This window comes from Enhydra lutris, unplaced genomic scaffold, assembly GCF_002288905.1.
Source record: "Enhydra lutris kenyoni isolate GAN:26980312 unplaced genomic scaffold, ASM228890v2 scaffoldscaffold32, whole genome shotgun sequence".
Taxonomy (NCBI): Eukaryota; Metazoa; Chordata; class Mammalia; order Carnivora; family Mustelidae; genus Enhydra; species Enhydra lutris.
The window spans coordinates 7,219,445-7,239,065 of NW_019154116.1; the positions used below are offsets into that span (position 1 = coordinate 7,219,445).

At 43.0% G+C, this 19,621-nt stretch overlaps 1 protein-coding gene across 1 annotated transcript in view; it reads right to left on the minus strand.

Annotated features, from left to right (window-relative positions):
* LOC111153426 (semaphorin 5A) overlaps positions 1–19,621 on the minus strand; it is a 463,009-nt gene that overhangs the window by 225,755 nt on the left and 217,633 nt on the right. The gene's annotated exons all lie outside the window — the stretch shown is intronic.

Genomic DNA, 19,621 nt, shown 5'->3' on the forward strand with positions numbered 1-19,621 from the left:
CCCAACACTCTAAAGACAGCCTCTTCTTCCAAAGGGCAGACAAATTTCAGGCAGTGAGTTCATAAGCATCAGGAGTCTCAGTGTAAGTGTACCTGGGCATGCAAATCCATCTTGAGAAGGTTTAATCCGAGCAGCAGACAGAAGTAAAATCATTTCAACCAAGCTCTTAGGAATGTCTTTGTAACAAGGGATAAAAACTCAACTCCAATCAGATTAGAGCTAAAATTTTCAAATATTTTGTAACTGGAAAGTATAAGATATGAAAACCAGATTCAGACTAGCCCAAAGATTCAGAGCATGCTGTAAGAATTCAAGGGGGTCAATTCCTAGTTGGGAAGGGATCTGCTGGGTCTTAATCTTGAGTGGCCACCCCACAGTGACAAGATGGTTGGAAGTAGCATCCAGCTGACATCATCCTTCCAGGATAATCCTCTTTTCTTTCAGGGCATATACCAAAGTCCTGAAAGGCCACTAATTACTGCACTTGGGTCATTGTTGGAACCCTGGAGCATGGACATGGGATACAGTTCCTAGGCTTCCCTGGTCAGCAGCCCATGCGGGAGACACAGGAATGAGAAGCCGTGTGCACTAGGCTCCCAAGGCTGCTTTAATGAATGACTATAAACCTGGTAGCTTCAGTCAACAGAACTTTAGTCTCTCACAATTCTAGGAGTCAGAAGTCAGAAATCTGTACCACTGAACCAAAATCGAGGTATCAGCAGACCCACAGTCCCTGCAGAGGCTCTAGGGGGAGAACCTTCCCTGTCTTTTCCAGCTTCTGGTGGCTGCTGCATGCCTTGGCTACTGGCCACATAACTCCCATCTTCGAGTCTCTCTCTGCTCCATGTTCACTGGGATTTCTTCTCTGTAGGTAGGTGAAACATATCCCTCCGCCCCCTCCTAAAGTAACATTTGCTACTACTGTCAGGATGTGCTCATGTCATCCAAGATGACTTCCCCATCCCGAGATTCTTAACTACAGTTTTACCATCTATGGTAACATTCACAGGTTTCAGGGATTAGAACATGCACATCCCTTGGGGAGCCAATTTTTAACCCACCACACTGTACCACCACCAATACCACCAGAATCACAGTCCTAGAAGGAAAAGGCAGACGTGAGCAGCGACAGATGTCCCTTGCAGGCTAAAGCATGGGTTTGCTCCATGAACCCTGCTGGGGAGCCTCCGGGTAGAGTGACGTCATCACACATTCGAACCACCACAGAAGCCAGACTGAACCTCATCCATGCTGCCTCAGTGAGGCTATGGGGCAGACAGTGATGAAAACAGTATGCTTCATTTCACGCTCATGAACTTGACTCATTTACGGCAGTTCTCAGGAGACGTGGAACAATCGCAAAGGCATGATCCCAGGCACCGAAGAGGTGTTAAAGGTTCCATGACACGAATGTGAGCCAATATAGAGAAACTCAGTGCTTTAAAAACTGAGACAGCACCAGCTGCTGTCAAGTGCAGAAATCTGACGTGCACCTGCTAGGATAGCAGGGAACTGTGGAGGTGAGAAAGAAGGGGCACCCCTACTCCTTCCGGATGTCTTCCCAGACTCACACAGGGCCCAAGCCAAGAGAACAGAATGGGAACCCTTAACAAATGCTCATTACAATATGGAAAGAACTTTTGAAAACAGGTTTAAATTGGTTTTTTTTGTTGTTGTTGTTTATGAGGGTTTTGTTTTCTTTTTTATTTTTAATTTTTTATTTTTTCAGCATAACAGTATTCATTAATTTTGCACCACACCCAGTGCTCCATGCAGTCTGTGCCCTCTCCAATACCCACCGCCTGGTTCCCCCAACCTCCCACCCACCGCCCCTTCAAAACCCTCAGATTGTTTTTCAGAGTCCATAGTCTCTCATGGTTCACCTCCCCTTCCAATTTCCCTCAACTTCCTTCTCCTCTCCATCTCCCCTTGTCCTCCATGCTATTTGTTATGCTCCACAAATAAGTGAAACCATATGATAGTTGACTTTCTCTGCTTGACTTATTTCACTCAGCATAATCTCTTCCAGTCCCATCCATGTTGCTACAAAAGTTGGGTATTCATCCTTTCTGATGGAGGCATCATACTCCATAGTGTATATGGACCACATCTTCCTTATCCATTCGTCCGTGAAGGGTATCTTGGTTCTTTCCACAGTTTGGCGACTGTGGCCATTGCTGCTATAAACATTGGGGTACAGATGGCCCTTCTTTTCACTACATCTGTATCTTTGGGGGAAATACCCAGTAGTGCAATGGCAGGGTCATAGGGAAGCTCTATTTTTAATTTCTTGAGGAATCTCCACACTGTTCTCCAAAGTGGCTGCACCAACTTGCATTCCCACCAACAGTGTAAGAGGGTTCCCCTTTCTCCACATCCCCTCCAACACATGTTGTTTCCTGTCTTGCTAATTTTGGCCATTCTAACTGGTGTAAGGTGGTATCTCAATGTGGTTTTAATTTGAATCTCCCTGATGGCTAGTGATGATGAACATTTTTTCATGTGTCTGATAGCCATTTGTATGTCTTCATTGGAGAAGTGTCTGTTCATATCTTCTGCCCATTTTTTGATATGATTGTCTGTTTTGTGTGTGTTGAGTTTCAGGCGTTCTTTATAGATCCTGGATATCAACCTTCTGTCTCTACTGTCATTTGCAAATATCTTCTCCCATTCTGTGGTTGCCTCTTTGTTTTTTTGACTGTTTCCTTTGCTGTACAGAAGCTTTTGATCTTGATGAAGTCCCAAAAGTTCATCTTCGCTTTTGTTTCCTTTGCCTTTGGAGACATATCTTGAAAGAAGTTGCTGTGGATGATATCGAAGAGGTTACTGCCTATGTTCTCCTCTAGGATTCTGATGGATTCCTGTCTCACGTTGAGGTCTTTTATCCATTTTGCGTTTATCTTTGTGTATGGTGTAAGAGAATGGTCAAGTTTCATTCTTCTGCATATAGCTGTCCAGTTTTCCCAGCACCATTTATTGAAGAGACTGTCTTTTTTCCACTGTATATTTTTTCCTGTTTTGTCAAAGATTAATTGACCATAGAGTTGAGGGTCCATATCTGGGCTCTCTACTCTGTTCCACTGGTCTGGTTTTTTATTTTTTGCTTTCTTCATGACTCTATTTAAATTGATTAGCTTTTGGCCACAGTAAGGGAAAATGCATACATCCAACAGACAATCTGGAAAATTATGATAAAGTATAAAAAGGAAAATCCAAACCACCTGCCACATGAAGGTCACCACTGCCAATTTACTTATCTCAAAAAATAAATTTAATTTCTATATTAAGAAGAATAAGAAATTGAGATCAAACTGAAGGAATGCCCAAACTTCCTATTTTATTTTAACAAACTTACAAACCCCAAAACATTCCTAAAATGTACTATTAAAAAAAAAGTTGTAAATATGTAGAGGATGAGGTCAGCAATATAGATTAAAGAGGCGATCTGGGAATGCCTGGGTGGCTCAGTGGGTTAAAGCCTCTGCCTTCGGCTCAGGTCATGAGCCCAGGGTCCTGGAATCGAGCCCCGCATTGGGCTCTCTGTTCAGCAGGGAGCCTGCTTCCCTTCTTCTCTCTCTGCCTGCCTCTCTGCCTACTTGTGATCTCTGTCTGTCAATAAATACATAATATCTTTTTAAAAAATAAATAAAGAGGAGGTCTATATACACAATGGAATATTACTCAGCCTTCAAAAAGAATGAAATCTCACCGTTTGCAACAATGTGGATGGACTAGAGGGTACTAAGGTAAGCAAAATAAGTCAGTCAGAGAAGGACAAATAGCAGAGGATTTCACTCCTATGGAATTTAAGAAACAAAACGTAAACATAAGGGCAGGGAAGGAAAAATAAAATAAGATGAAAACAGAAAGAGGGAAACCATAAGAGACTCTTAACTGTAGAAAACAAACTGAGGGTTTCTGGAGGGAGTGGGTGGGGGGATGGGGTAGCTGGGGGATGGGCATCAAGGAGGACATGTGATGGGATGAGCACTGGGTGTTACACGCAACTGATATATCACTAAATTCTACCTCTGAATCTAATAATATGTTATATGTTAATTAAGCTGAATTTAAATTAAATTTTTAAATGAAAATAAAGAGCACATTCATGCATCCATGTAGTAAAACTTAGTTCAACTATTTAAAAAGAATCAGAAGAAACAAACAAAAAACAATCCTTTCAATGTGTCTTATTGGCCATCTGTACATTCTCTTTGAAAAAAATGTCTATTCGTGTCTTCTTCTCATTTTTTAATTGGATTATTCACTTTCTGAGTGTTGAGTTTGGGAAGTTCTTTATAGATGGTGGATACGAACCCTTCATCAGATATGTCATTTACAAATATCTTCTCCCATTCTGTAGGCTGCCTTTTAGTTTTGCAGACTGTTTCCTTTACTGTGCAGAAGTTTTTTATCTTGATGAGGTCCCAACAGTTTATTTTTGCTTCTGTTTCCTTTGCCTTAGGAGATCGATCTAGAAAAAAATTGCTACAGCCCATGTCAAAGAGGTAACTGCCTGTGTTCTCTTCTAGGATTTGGATGGTTTCAGGTCTCACAGGAGAAGTGAGTTGGGGGATGGAGGAAATAGGTGATGGGGACGAAGAAGGAAGGAGGGCACGTGTCATGATGAGCACTGGGGGATGTATGGAAGTGTCTGATCACTATATTGTACACCTGAAACCAATATTACATGGTATGTTAACTAATGGGAGCTTAGATAAAAACTTATAAAAAAAATCCTTGACAATTACAAAGTTTAACAAGGCTTATATAAAATATTTTGAAAAGGAACAAATTTTGAAATCTAAGCTTGTTTTTACCGTGATACTCAAAAAAAAACAGAAGGGAGAAGATGAACATTAATCCAGCAAAATATCCCATTCATGAGACAAATAACTTGTTAGGGAAAAATAAAATGATTATCACTGAAAATTGATTGTATTGTGAACTATAAATAAATCCTCATAAATCACACACAAATAAAAACTCTGGCCCTTACGTTCCACCCACATTGATTGCTTTTGCGGTTTTATACTCAAAATCATCCCAAGTTTGTTTTCTATTTGGAGCACCATTTACTTGTATACTTATTATTTGTCTTGGTTTCCCCATAGAATTTCCAATTGCATTTCTAGTTTTCCTTTTGATAAAAATAATCTTCATATAATTAACCACTTTGCAGTTGTTAACCTTCTGATCTGAATTAAAACTATCTACTTTCTTCTTAAAGGCATTTTTATGGAACCTTCTAATTTCATTTTGCATAATTTCTGATGAGTCATATATGTGAGACCTCATACTTTTATTTCTGTGAATTATTTCTTGACCTCTGTTGTTTTCTTTTCCATGGAAGCCTTCTCATGCCTTATAAATATAATATCATACAGACATAATTTTTTAACTGAACAAACATGCACTTAATTTATAAAGAAATCTACAAGAACAAAAATAAAAGACTCAAATAAGCCCTCTATGTTGGGTCCCATACACTGCTCAAAGTAAGAAAGTCCAACTGTTTTATGGTCCGTTTTGACATTTATCTCCACATCTCTAAATAATAAAATTTTACTGTGGTTTCCTAATATTTTTTTTTCAGCTGAAAATATCACTATTTGGCTCCTTTTTCAACCTATCCTATCAATGCCCCCCTTAATACATATACCTCTTCCTGTCCCTATTTTCTCAACACTGTTTTATTGTAATTCCGCTTGGATATTCAGCATTTACATATTTATGACTTGTCAATACTATTCACAGATGTGCCATAAAGTAAGAAATGTTTCTTCAAACCGTTTTGTTTTTCTTGGAGTTAATAATGTATTTCTCACTCTTCTGGAGGCTGGAAAGTTCAAGATCAAGGTGCTGGCAAATGTGGTGTCTGGGTGGGGGGGTCTACTTCCTGGCTCCTTGGTAGTGCTTTTCTCTGTAACCTCATACAGTGGAAGAAAGGTCTCTGGGGTCTGTTTTAAAAGGGTACTAATCTCATTCATGAGGGCTCTCCCTTCATGACCTACTCACTTCCCAAAGACCTCATGTTCAAACCCTATCCCACTAGGGTTAAGTTTTAATATATGAATTTGGAGGGTGGGGGGACACAAACATTCAGTCTATACCAGGACTCTGGTTTCTTTTTCTATGTACTTATAACTGATTTATGCCCCAATGCCCAACTTTAAGTTTGCATTTTCCCCAAATATAATCTTCTTCTTCTCCTTTTTTAAGTAGGCTCCATGCCCAATTTGGAGCTTGAACTCAAAACCCTGAGATCAAGAGTTGTTCGCTCTACCAGCTGAGACACCCGGGCGCCCCTTCTCCAAATACATTCTAACAGCTCAGGGATTCCAATATGGTTCCTGGAAGGATACCTTCTGACACTGTTCCACCTACTCCTACCTGCTCCTCCAGGCCACAGCACAACCATCCCATAAACTACCTCTCTTTGCCCTCATCATATCTGTCTCCCTCTCTCTCCTGTGGGAGCCTGTATCGTAGGCCCAGTGTAGTACTCACACACGGATCACACATATTCCTTCACTTCCATCTCTCAGTCTCTGTCCAGCTTTCTGGGAGACTTGACCAAATTTGTTTTCGAACTGACTGCTGACATCATTTTACCAATCATATTTTAAACACAATCCATGAAGGCCTTTTTAATAGACTACATATTTTATTTTCCTTGTTTCGTGGATGCAGTACCTTCTCTGATTTCAGGAAACACTAATGGTAACTTACTGTCTCTATTTACTCTGAGTTTCTCATTCAGTTGGTTTTACCACCCATTTTTCATAACAGGAACTTAAAAAAAAAAATAGAGCTGGGTACATGAATTGTTTTGTAGGCCAGGAGTTACCAGTGCTGATTATGCTGGCGGTGACTTTTCTGGGTTGGAATGACTACTAATATCAATATCCCTATGGTTCAACTTGTAGCCTATTAAATACTGACAAATGTGTATTCTAAACATCCATGTAAAGTGTATGTCAGTCAGCATGAACACCACACACAGGGGAGAGGAGCTGGGATGGCACAGACTTACATTTAATTTCCATTTTTTAAATGGTAGAGCTAAGCTATTTCTGGGTACCCCAAGTACAACGTACCTCCAGGTTGGTCATGTTCTAAACCCAAGCCTCCATCTTCTTTCAGGGCAACATAAGAGGTCCTATGCTACTGTACAGAGGGAAGGTCTGGATAATTAATTGCTCCATCCATTGTCTCCTGCTTTCTCCGGTTTCTATTGAAGAATCAGCTGTCGATCTTATTTCTCCTCCACTGAGGGTTGTGAGTCTTTTTCTCCCCACTCTGGTTCTTTTTAAGATGTTTCTCCTTGCCAATGTTTTTTGGAGTTTGACCATAACGTCTCCAGATGCGATCTTACATTTTTTATCATTCTTGGTGTTTGCGGAACGTCTAAACCTGGTGAGTGATGTCTTCAGTCATTTGTGAAAAGTCCCAGCAATAACTGCTGAGAATATAACTACTGCTCTGTTTTCTCTCTTCTCCTTTTTAAGCTCAAATTATATGTGAGATGAAATTTTGAATGTATGATATGTGTCTTACCTTTAACATTTCTCCCCTAATTCCTCTCTGCTCCTCAGGCTAGGTATTTTCTAGCAATTTATCTCCCACTTTATTGTGCTAAATGAAGCATCTGTGGGTTTAATTCTACTGCTTATTTTTACCTAATTTATCTGTCATAAACTCTTGCCTTTTCACACATCTAGACTATTTTACTGCAAGGCAACTGCAGAGACTCTGAATTATGCTACTTTCACCAAAGAATCTTCCTTCAGGGAGAATTGCTTTGTTTTTCTGTTAAGCAGATGAGGGGTATGGGGAGGTACAGGCAGACACTGAGCTGAATCAGGGCTGAGGTGCGGTTGGGGGAGATTCAATGGACTTCTGCTTCTTCTTTGTTTCTAGAGTGTTGTTTCCTGAGTTTTCAGTCAGAAACCTGCTGGGTACTTAACTCCTTGGTACTTTAACATAAGGGGAAATTCCTTCTACCCTGTTTTAACTTAGATCTTTGGCCATAGGACCATCACATTTTGGCAATGGCCTTCACGGGGGAAGACTGGCCATGCATTTGAGGCCCATTGGGTCTTTAATTTGTGGCAACAACTCTGTGCGAGAGCCAAATGTCTACTGGTTTCTCTCATTCTGAGCAGCAATAGATTAAACTTCTTTCCCATATTACTTGTTCTTGTGAACTTGTAACATTTAAATATGATCTCTGTTTCAAAATGGTGTCTCAGGAAAGAGCTGAGGTAATCATGAGTATTCAATCTTCCATAATTACTATATTATTTTAAATATTTTAAATAATATAATACTATATTATTTTAAAATATCTATATTATTTTCTTCAATCTCACTAAATATAATATTTGGATTTTTTTAATGTCATATTATGTCCCTTGGACTATGACTGTTTAATGTGAAGTAACTAACTGTAGTTGTCATCTGGCTTTTACTACCACGTCTGGGTTGTGTTATTCTCTGTTCTTGGATATATCTAAATTTCCAAATAAAGGGTGCCTTCAAAAAATATCCTCAAATCACTTGGGGGATCCATATAAGATTCCATTCCTAGAGTTCACAGAGTTTTTCCTTTTACATATCTTTATTGTCATTTAAATTCCATGTTTTTCTGGATGAAAGAGCAGTATGTGGGTGTCTCTACCTTCCTGAACCAGAATCTGATGTCTATACTTTGAAGATTACTTTTGATTTCAATGCTCCTTTACCCAAATGATGATTAAAAATTTCCAGCAAAAGGGCGCCTGGGTGGCTCAGTGGGTTAAGCCGCTGCCTTCGGCTCAAGTCATGATCCCAGGTCCTGGGTTCAAGCCCCACATCGGGCTTTCTGCTCAGCAGGGAGCCTGCTTCCTCCTCTCTCTCTGCCTGCCTCTCTGCCTACTTGTGATTTCTCTCTGTCAAATAAATAAATAAAAATCTTAAAAAAAAAAATTTCCAGCAAAGAACTTTATGAGGTCTTTGGACTTCAACTCATACACACTTGAACCTCTTTTGTTTTTAAATAGACGCTTAATAGTGAATATCTGGGTGGGCACCTTGCCTCTGTGCCTTCCAGAAAACACGTAAACAATAATTGAGTATCCCCCAAAATTGAAAACAGGGTTGACCTTCAAGAATCAAACTGTACAATCAACCTATATAAGGTCACAGCAGAGATTGTATCCTATCATTTGAGATAGGCAAGCCCCTAGGCCCGTAAGAATCGATGCACACAGATTAAACATTGTGACCTAATGAGAAAGTAACATGTCAACTCTAAAAGGTTAGCTGTTAGAGAACAGCCAAAGGAGTGTCTGATACACATACGTTAAACAAAAGCAGGGCCCATCACAGCTCGACGCACACTTACTCTATCCAAGTCCATCACAGTCACTGAATAAATTCAGGACGACAAACGGCCCCTATGCCAAAGAACCACCACATCACAAGGTTCAGTCTCATCACTGTCGAGAAGGGTAGCCCCATGTGACTCACGTGTTTTTCATTTAATTTCTCTCTTGCCATTCATTTTCACTATGCCCCTAGGTCACTGGATACCTAATTTCTTACCCAAATGAGAAATCCTTTACTTATCTCGGAAACAAAGGGTGCTTCTGGTGTGTTGGCTTATCTATTTGTGTCTGCATCTGGGGAGAGGCACGGAAATATGGAAACGGAAAGAAAAGCAGAGAATCGAAGCAGGACCATCATTCAGCAGCTCTGTCAGGGGCTAGGGCCGCTTCCGCAATATAGCAGTAGAAACGCATTTTAGATAAATGAAATGGACCCCTCCGTTTATCTAACAGCCTGCGATTGTCAGACAGTATTTGCTGCTGGCTCACAGAAACTTCCGACTTTATTTCAGGAAACCAAAGGAGACACACAACTAAGAAAAATATTCATGCATCTTCAGTTCAGTTTCTGGGGCATAAAATCAGGAATGGATAGGGAAAATCATTAAAGACGAAGGCATGCATGACACAAGAGAATGCATGTATCACTTTCTTTTCTCAAAGACATACAAATATTTCACCTCTTTGGTGGCAGGGGCTGCTGCCTATGCAGGCAAGGTCTAGAGGATCAGGACAAGCCTAAGGAAAATATGCAAACCTACTAAGTAGTACACACCACAGTGGGTATTCTTGGTTCCTTTTCCAGCTCTCCTTATAGAACAGTGGCCCTTCCACTGGCTGCTGGGAGCGCTGCCCTGCACTGGCTCACAGTTGCCCCCCTCTCTGAAAATTGCTCTTGGCCGATGAGAACCACCTCATTAGGAAACTATGTCACCACACCTCCCCCAAACATGAAAATCAGTAGCTAATGATTGAAAGACAAGTGGGAGTTGAGTATAAATCATCATTCCCCCTGGCCTCAAAGGAGACCAACTGAGATTCTATCCAGGTTCCAGCATCCCCTTGGGATCAAGCTAATGCTAGACTCCAGCTCGGAGGAAATCCTTGCCTACTTCCACTCTCTGCTATATTGCTCATCCCCACCTGCTAAGAACATGCCCTCAGTGAAGCCCAAGCATACGGAATCCCTGTCTCTGGCTTCTAGGAAACCTCACCTAAAATCAAGATATAACTCATCATTATCAATTAACCTCCACATCCGCTGTAAGCCAGCTGTCGTCAACAGACGGCACGGCAGTCTGTACCAATGAGTACAGGAAAGTAGTCTATTGGTTAGTGATGAAGAGACTGTCCTCTGTAGCCCAACAAACCCAGATCCAAATCTTAGCTCGGTCACATGCCAGCTGGGGGGTGTTAGTTAAATCACATAAATTCTCCAAACATCAAGTCCTCCACTATCAAATATTAAAAATAATATAACTTCAACCTTAGTGATGTTGAGAGGGTAGAAGTCAAGACAGACGATGCATGTGAAGAGCCAAGCACGGAGTGAGGGTAGAGTAAGTGCCACCTCTACCACTACTCTCGTTGTCATCACGACTCTGTGGCAACTGGGTCATTGCAGTTGCCTCAAATACGCATAATGCCACGTTTCCAATTGCAGGAAAACTTTTTCTTGAAGAAGAGGAAACCAGAGTCATCTGAGCAATGAGAGAAGAAAGAGAAAGCAGAAGGATGGTGGACGCTGCGATGTTAATGCTCAAAGGGATGGCAGGGACACTCCACTCCTCGCCCTGGCTCTTCTCTCCAAAGTGCACCATGGAGAAAACTGAGGTCCTAAGAGGCTAAGTGGTTTATTCAAAATATCTCCACTTTGTGGCTTATAGACATGTTGGGAGCATGAATAAGTCCATTTGCGTGTCACAGAAAATGAGAATGGCAGTGGTGGAAGCGGGGCATGAAGAGCAGGGAGCAGTAAGGGCATCCCTCGGGGCTAGTCTTGTTTTTCCTAACACTGTCTGGGAGAAGAGTCTAGTGCCTTCCCCCATCCTAATGCCCCAGTTTTCTGCTTCCTCCTGGTTTTGAAGACTATACTTCCCGCCCGCCTTGCAGTTGACGGAGGCCATGAGACTGAGTGTTGGCCACTGGAATTTGGGCAGAAGGGAGATGTGCCACATCTGGGCATGGCCCATATGATCTCATCTGCGTGGTTTTCCATTCTGCCTTCCATGCTTCCCCTACTGAGGTGGGTTGAAGATGGGGGCTCAAATTGCGGAACATGCTGGACTCTTGGGACGGCAGCGTAGCACGGGGTCCCTGCAGCCTCTGTGCTGGACTGTCATGCAAATGAGTAATGGGCTTTGTGTGTGTGTGTGTGTGTGTGTGTGTGTGTGTGTGCGTTCAGCCACGGAGAGAAGAGGACAGTCTGCTGACATAGTTAGCTCACCTTCACCGAGACTCTGACACTGGTAAACTCCTAGTGGTCATTATAAAATACACATAAACAACCGTAAATCCTTCAGCAAGTTATGAGGAAAGGAAAAGGAAGACGTTTGAAAACACGGTAGCTAAACAGTACTTGACAGGGAATGTCTACCAAGGGTCCAGAACGTGGGGATGAAGGTTCAGTGGGACCACAAAGCCATTGTGCATGGACTCAAAATAAACACAGCAACCCAACAGTGTCTGGAAATCCAAAACAAGCAGAGCAAAACAAAACAAATTACACTGCCTCATACTGTGTTCACTCATTCACTCAGGAAGCCCTCACGGAGAATTGTTATGTACCAGATACATAACAAACCTTTTCTTAAAGGGTCACTTAGTAAATAGTTTAGACTTTGTAGACAGGCAGTCTCTGTGACAACTGGTCAACCCTGCTCTGCCGCAGAAGTAGACACTCTATGAGACACACGGGTGTGTCTGTGCTCCAAGAAACATCCCGAGCTCTAATCCCAGGCGGGCGGTATGCAAACGAACGGGCACAGCCATGTTCCAAACAAACTTTAACTACGAGCCACAAGCCCTGGTTTGCAGACCCCTAAAAGGTTTTTGTTTGTTTGTTTGTTTTTAAGATTTTATTTATTTATTTGACACAGAGAAAGAGATCACAAGTAGGCAAGCAGCAGGCAGAGGGTGGGGGGGGAAACAGGCTCCCTGCTGAGCAGATAGCCCAATATGGGGCTCAATCCCAGGACCCTGAGTTCATATCCTGGGCCGAAGGCAGAGGCTTAACCCACTGAGCCACCCAGACGCCCCCACCTGAAAGGTTTTAATAACAATGATCTCTATGATACCTTCCACTTCTATAATATCATAATTTTAGGAACATGTTTGATAAAGAAAGGCAAAAATAAAGTTTAGGATTAAGATTTCTGAGGATGACAGTAAGAGACTGGTCTCTCCTCATTCAATAAAAATATAAAACTTGATTTAAAAAATTAGTCCATATGAAATACCCATTTGAATAGTTATTCTAAATGATTAAGTAACAGATCATTCTTTCAATTATACAAATGAACTCCATCAGAGGGTAGTTACGCCATACTGCTATGGGCCATCAGAGAGGTCCTGACATTATAAATTGACTGAATTTATTTTTAAATTTAACTGCATATTGACAAAAGTAAGCTGTCCAAACTCAAGAATTCTGGCAGCTTCTTTAGAAATGGCCACTAAGGTTTCAGACATGTGTTTGGTTAAATACAAGAAGAAAGCAAAAGAGAAAAGTTCCTTAAGCACATCACAGATCTCACAGATTTAGTCAAGTAATCTTAACATCACAGACTAAAGAAGCAGCTTCTTCAAAGCACGTGGGAGTCGGGCAACAATGATCTAATGTGGGGTTTCAACCTTGGGGCTATTTCCACCGTGAGCCAGGATAGTCTTTGTGGAAGGGGAGAGGCTGCCCTGTGCACGGTAGGATGTGCCGCGGCCCCCACCAGTGGTGAAGAGAGATTCCCACCAGGTTAAACAGCCCGTAGTTGAGGAAAACTGGTTTAGAAACTGTCTCAAGTTCAAACTCAATTCCCCAGACCTAAAGATTCGGGAAACAGAGTCAACATCTACCCTAACATCCAAGAGAAACCTCTACCAGTATGGACCAGGTTGTTAGAGACTTAACAGTTTTTAACTCAGAAATCGTGGAGAGGCATGTGGCAAATTGGAAAACAGATTTCAACTTTTATCTGCTTATTCCAAGCAGTTGTAAGTGAGAAATGGGCTGTGAATTCCTTTCCCACAGTAACAAAACAATACAAAAGTGGATTTGAGCAATTTCCCAAAAGAATATTAGCAAGACAGGGAGGCGAAATGGGCCTCAGCCCCTCTGTGTTCTCAGGACCCCATTCAAGGAGCGTCTACCTCGGGCCATCCGAGGCACGATCCCAGATGGGTGAATGTTGTCCGTTAGTCTTGAGGCCAGCTGCATTTTTCTATTTTTCAAAAAGCTTCTTTGTTCTTACAAAATAACTGCCACGATCAAGGCAAGAAAAAAAGTGAAGTTGAAGAGCCGACTCTGCTTCCAGGACAAGAAGTCAGGAGACGCGTAACGGCGAGCACCTCGTTTTTCATCGCCGCGCTGATGGGTTTTCAAGATGCCACGGCTACAGTTCAGCACTCGGGGGCCACGAGGAAACACATCACAGCCTGAGTGGAAAGATGCCTTAGAAAGGATATCACACGGATACTCTGATTCTCCAGACACTGATGAAAAACAGGTTTTATTTCCTTAAATTAAGGCAACTAACTCCCGATCTCACTCTAATATGAAGGGCACGCCTGTTTAACAAATATTCTGTGTACAGTCATTTTACCTCGCGGTGTATTTAGATGTGCAGATTTTTGGGGTGATGCCATGAGATTTTCCTCCAATGGGTCGTGTTCACTCAGGGTTTAACAGAGGAATTCTGCCGCAACCCAACGCCGACTCAAATCATTACTGCGTTAGAGACCCGCCAGTGGTAGCTCGCCCTTACGAGACAGGCCAAGGGAAAAATAACTCTGATTCAGGGCTCTATTGACTCTGGTCCCTGAGTGCTTCTGGCATCAGGCTTGTCAGGCCATCTGAGTGTCCCCGTACTGAGGCCACCTCACCAAAGTTCATTTCTCTCACCTGTGGGTTCTGGTACAGTTCCACGGGCTGAGCCCCACGGCAGGACCATCTTTGGATGGACAATGGCTCTGACTCCCACGTGTAATGCCCACACCTTATGTTCTGTCCTCCTTCTCTGCCCTGGGGGGACTAACACCTGGCCCCTCCCCTTCTCCCCTCACAAAACAACATAAACTGGGGTCACCAGTATGGGGACCTGAGGAAGGGCAGAGGGACAGGATCCACTCAGAGGCATTCATTGTGCTCCTGGTCCGGCCAAGAGCTGTGCTCGCTACCCTAGGTAAAGCGGCACGCTGAATTTGGGGGACACCAAGGGGGAACAGTCTCTATAATTCTATGATTACTAGTCAGTAGGAGGACAAAAAGGAATATTAATCAGCAACTTCTTTCTCGTTTCTGATCCTAAATACTGTCAAGGCAAGAGACGAACTTGGGGCAGAGGAAGTGTAGAACAGGACAAAGCAGATGACTGGCACGTCATAAAGGAATGAATCAGAGCCAGCAGCTGGCCCTTTCGTCCCGGAACCGTCCTTTATGGTGAGAGGGCGCGTGCACCTGTTCCTGAACGCCTCTCCCGGCAAGCGCCGCTCATTGCACTAGTCTCTCGGCTGTGTTCCTTGCCTCAAATTTAGGGACAGATTATGAAGCTTACCTACACCCCGCCAATGTGAAGCCTAGAAATTTAAAGAATGAGCATATTACTCGAAATCAACAGACATTCGTCTTGAGTCCACCACTCGCCAGATAACCCAATGATCCGCTCCAACCAGACACCAGCTAACAAGAGAAGGTTCCTCGGGAATGGGGTGGATCTCCATGTGAGCCAGGAAGGGCTTGTCCGACGTAGAGGCTGAGGCGGCGAAACGCACGAGAGGGTCACCGGGGCCACGCGGACTCGGGACAAGTTACAAAGAGGGGCTGAGTTGGGATCGGTCACTTTGGGGCTTTGGGGGGGACTCAGGATCGGGAGCCTTTTCCGAGATTAAGAGGGTGGGGTGAAAGCGTTCACCAGAGAGGACAGTGAGAGCGCATGTCTGCTGCTGGGGAAGAGGCTCCAGGTTAAGAAGCTCTAAGCTGCCTGACGACCGGCCAGGTGCGGGGCCCCAGCGTGACGGGGAGACACAACAGCACTCGCGGCCACCGGGCAGTGGACCCGGCTGTCATGCCCAGGAGGGGCAGGAGCCAATGAAGCCTTGTCTGGCGGGAGCAAGGGCTGTTGAAGGTTCTCCACTCTGACTTCTCCATTCAACCAGGTAGCCCTCGCCATGCTGAGCTCCTGGACGGAGGCTACTCTGAACCCCAATGTGCTTTCTGTGTACAATCCACATGAGATTTTATAGATTTAATGCAAAGAAAAAAAAGGGGGGCCGCCTTTTTTCGGGAACGGGGTGGATCTCCGTGTGAGCCAGCGAGGGCTCGTCCGAAGTAGAGGCTGAGGCGGTGAAACGCACCAGAGGGTCACCGGGGCCACGCAGACTCGGGACGAGTTACAAAGAGGGGCTGAGTAGGGATCGGTGGGTTAAAGCATCTGCCTCTGGCTCAGGTCATGATCCCAGGGTTCTGGAATTGAGCCCCGCATCGGGCTCTCTGCTCAGCAGGGAGCCTGCTTACCCCCTCCTCTGCCTGCCTCTCTGCCTGCTTGTGATCTCTGTTTGTCAAATGAATAAATAAAATTTTTAAGAAAAAAAAAAAAAAGAAGAAACATAACATCTCATTAGTTTCTTATAATGATTTCATATTGAAATGACCTTTTCAATATAATGAGTGAAGACCAGTATATTTTTTAAAATAATTCCCATTTCTCTGCACTTAGTTCGATGTGACCACAGGTTTCAGTCAACTAGCCAAGAGACTCAAGTGATGTTCCTAGCTGATAGCGCCGCTCACGACACCAGCACAACCCTCTCCTTATCAGCGCACCTCTCTTTTTGGTCACCCTTGGAAATCGTCATTTAAACTAAAATGATATATTCCTAGAAATCAATCAGACCACTTTACCAAAGACATGCAGGAAAGAACAGTGTGCTGGGAAGAACTGACAGTTTAATCTCTCTCCACACTGAGTAAACAGTAGGCTTCCGAGCAGCACACACACCACAACATGTGCAAAAGAAGAATTGTACTGCTTTGGACCAAAGGCGTAGCGCTGTCTGACAGCTATCCCAAGGCACTGTCATCAAAGCCCCCGTTCAGAAAGTCACGGTCCTCTTGCTGGGTCCTCAGTCAGCAGGCCGTGCTCTCTCTCTTACCAGGTGGTGGTGCTGGTGGGTTCCATCAATGTCATCAGCTCCACCAATGACCTAACCTTGATTTCCACCAAAAGGCAATCGCAACAGTGGGAAGCAATGATGGGAAGAACGACTTGGTTTCCCTGTGGCCACAGCAATAGCCTGCACACGTCCATGGCAAAGGCATGGCCCGATTCTTTGCATCTCTTTATTCAGCAAGGAAAAGTTGAAAGAAAAACACAATGGACTCTCATAAGCCTTTCACCTAAATTCTCCAACTTCCCCCTTTATTATTTAATCACATTTGCTGTACCATTCTTTCTCTCTGGGTGCATGTATATTTTAAATGATTTCAGAATATATTGGAAAAACCATACCCTTTACCCATACTTATCTCAGTAGGTTTGTCCAAAGAACAAGATGAGTTTCCTACATAATCAAATCATAGCTATCAAAATCAGAAAATAAATACATTTCTACTACTTCATCTACAGACATTAATTTTTTTTTAAGATTTTATTTATTCGTTTGCCAGAGAGAGAGCAAGAGAGAGAGAGCACAAGACGGGGGATCAGCAGGCAGAGGGAGAAGCAGACTCCCTGCTGAGCAAGGAGCCCGATGCAGGACTCGATACCAGGACCCTGGGATCATGACCTGAGTCAAAGGTTGATGCTCAACTGACTGAGGTACCCAGGAGCCCCCAGACATTAAAATTTTCCCACTTGTCAAAATAGTGTCCCTGAGAGCTGAGAAAAAAAATTTTTTTTTTTCTGTTCCAAGATCTGAGTTGGACCAAGTGTTTCATTTGGTTGCCGTGCCATTTTGTCTCCTTGATGAGGGAGACTCGCCCTTCTTTGTTTTCACGCCTTTCATGGCCCGGTGATTTGTGTAGAGTAGAGGCCAATGTTTTATAGAATACCCCTCAGTTTTGGTCTGTATGATGGTTCCTCCTGATGAAAGTGGTTATAATCTATAGTTCAAATATCAAGGAAATCCTGCTGTGCCCTTCCCTGTACATTCAGTCAGGGCATGTCTGCTGGCTCGTTTTCTCATCACAGGTGAAGGGACCTTTGATTCCTTGGTTATGGTGATTCTGGCTGGTTTCTTTAACATCAAAAGACAGTTTTCCTTTTATAAAGAGTAAATATGTTATAGGTAAGATAACATAAGATATTTATGTGAGACCACATAAATATCTCAGTCATCGTCAAAGCCTCACCCCTACACTTTCACAGCCATTGATCATTTGTGCCTGAATCAATTTTTAGTATCAAGGTTACCAAATAACAATTTTGTAATTAAATCATCCCTTGAGTATTTGTCATGTGGCATTTCACAGAAGGAAGAACGGTCCCTTCTGCCTCATCTGTGTGCTTATTCAGTTATTCTGATGTTAGTATATCCTCACTGATTCCAAGTTTATTCAACATGTTATAATCTGAGACCATGATGATTTAACAATCAAATTATCCCAGATTTCTTCACTGAACCCACTTCCAGCTATGCCTAGGACCTCCTGACCTGCCCTCATCATGCTTTGATCATCATCATGTCCTTAATTCCCAAAACAAAAAGATATCCCAGGTTTCCCTGGGACTTTCACTACCCAGGCCCTGGAACCAGCTACTTCTCCAAGAAACGTTGGTTACTTTTAGTGAGGAATTAAATTTAGAAACGAAGAACTGTAGGGGCATCTGGGTGGCTCAGTCAGTTAAGCGTGTACCTTCCTCTTGGTTCATGATCCCAGGGTCCTGGGATAGAGCCCATGTAGGGCTACCTGCTCAGTGGGGGGTCTGCTTCTCCCTCTCCCGTTGCCCCTCTCCCCATTTGTGCTCACTCTCTCTCTCTCCCAAATAAATAAAATCTTAAGGAAAAAAAAAAAAAAAGAAACCAAAAACTGTATAATAAATGCATTGTTACTAGGATGTCAAAGCTTCCAGACCCTCTCAGCCAGGACAACCAGGAGACAAGGAAATGAGTAAATACACATAAATAAATGTTTCTACACATGTTTACACACTCCACTTTCTCCCACACACACTGCCACAGATAATCCAGTATATTGCAAGCACCAAAATGAGCATAATATATAGTTCCCATCTATTGAAAGCTCTATACCCTTTATAAAAGATTACTGAAAATCAGAGTTTTAAAACAGCATTTTGGTTAAATGGCAGATCATTTGGATTTCTTATTAATACCTTCATGATTTTACCAACAAACCGACTCATTTAAAGGCTTATATACTAAATTACAGTGGCAAGACAATTAATTCACTGCCTGGTGGGATGAAATGATCACAACAGTAAGTCATTATTTATCACCATCACTTTTAAAAACAAAAGCAGTTAAGACTTATTGAGAAATTCCTGAGCCTTCTCCCTTTTGCACACCTTCTCTTACTTAATTTGAGCAGTGACAGTGTGAGGATGATAGTCCTTTGTGGCCACTTCACAGATGAGGAAACACACAGTCGCAGGGACACGTGAAGCTATATCCCAAACCGTCTACAGACGTTCGGAGCCTTTGCTTTTTACTAAAATTAGCTTTGACTTATTTTGAGGCCCTGGTGCATCAAAGATGGGTCTAGTACTAAATCCTTGCTCGATCTGGAGTTTCCTGGATGCTCACACATTCCAGCGTGACAGAGAGAAGACTCTAGTCTCAACTTCTCTCTACTGGTTCTTAGACTCTAGTACACGAGGCTGATACTAAAATTGGCTGAAGAACTTTTCCCCAAGTTGCACCAAGCCCAGGATTTCCGGCACATTCTGTGGGGAGTTCCAGATGCTCGGCTGGGGAGGTATTCATGTCCTAACTCTCCCCTTGTCCAAGGAGACCCTGGGTACCAGACACTTCAAGAAGCCAGGAGGGCAAAAGTGGGCCCTGGTGATTCACATCTGGCACTA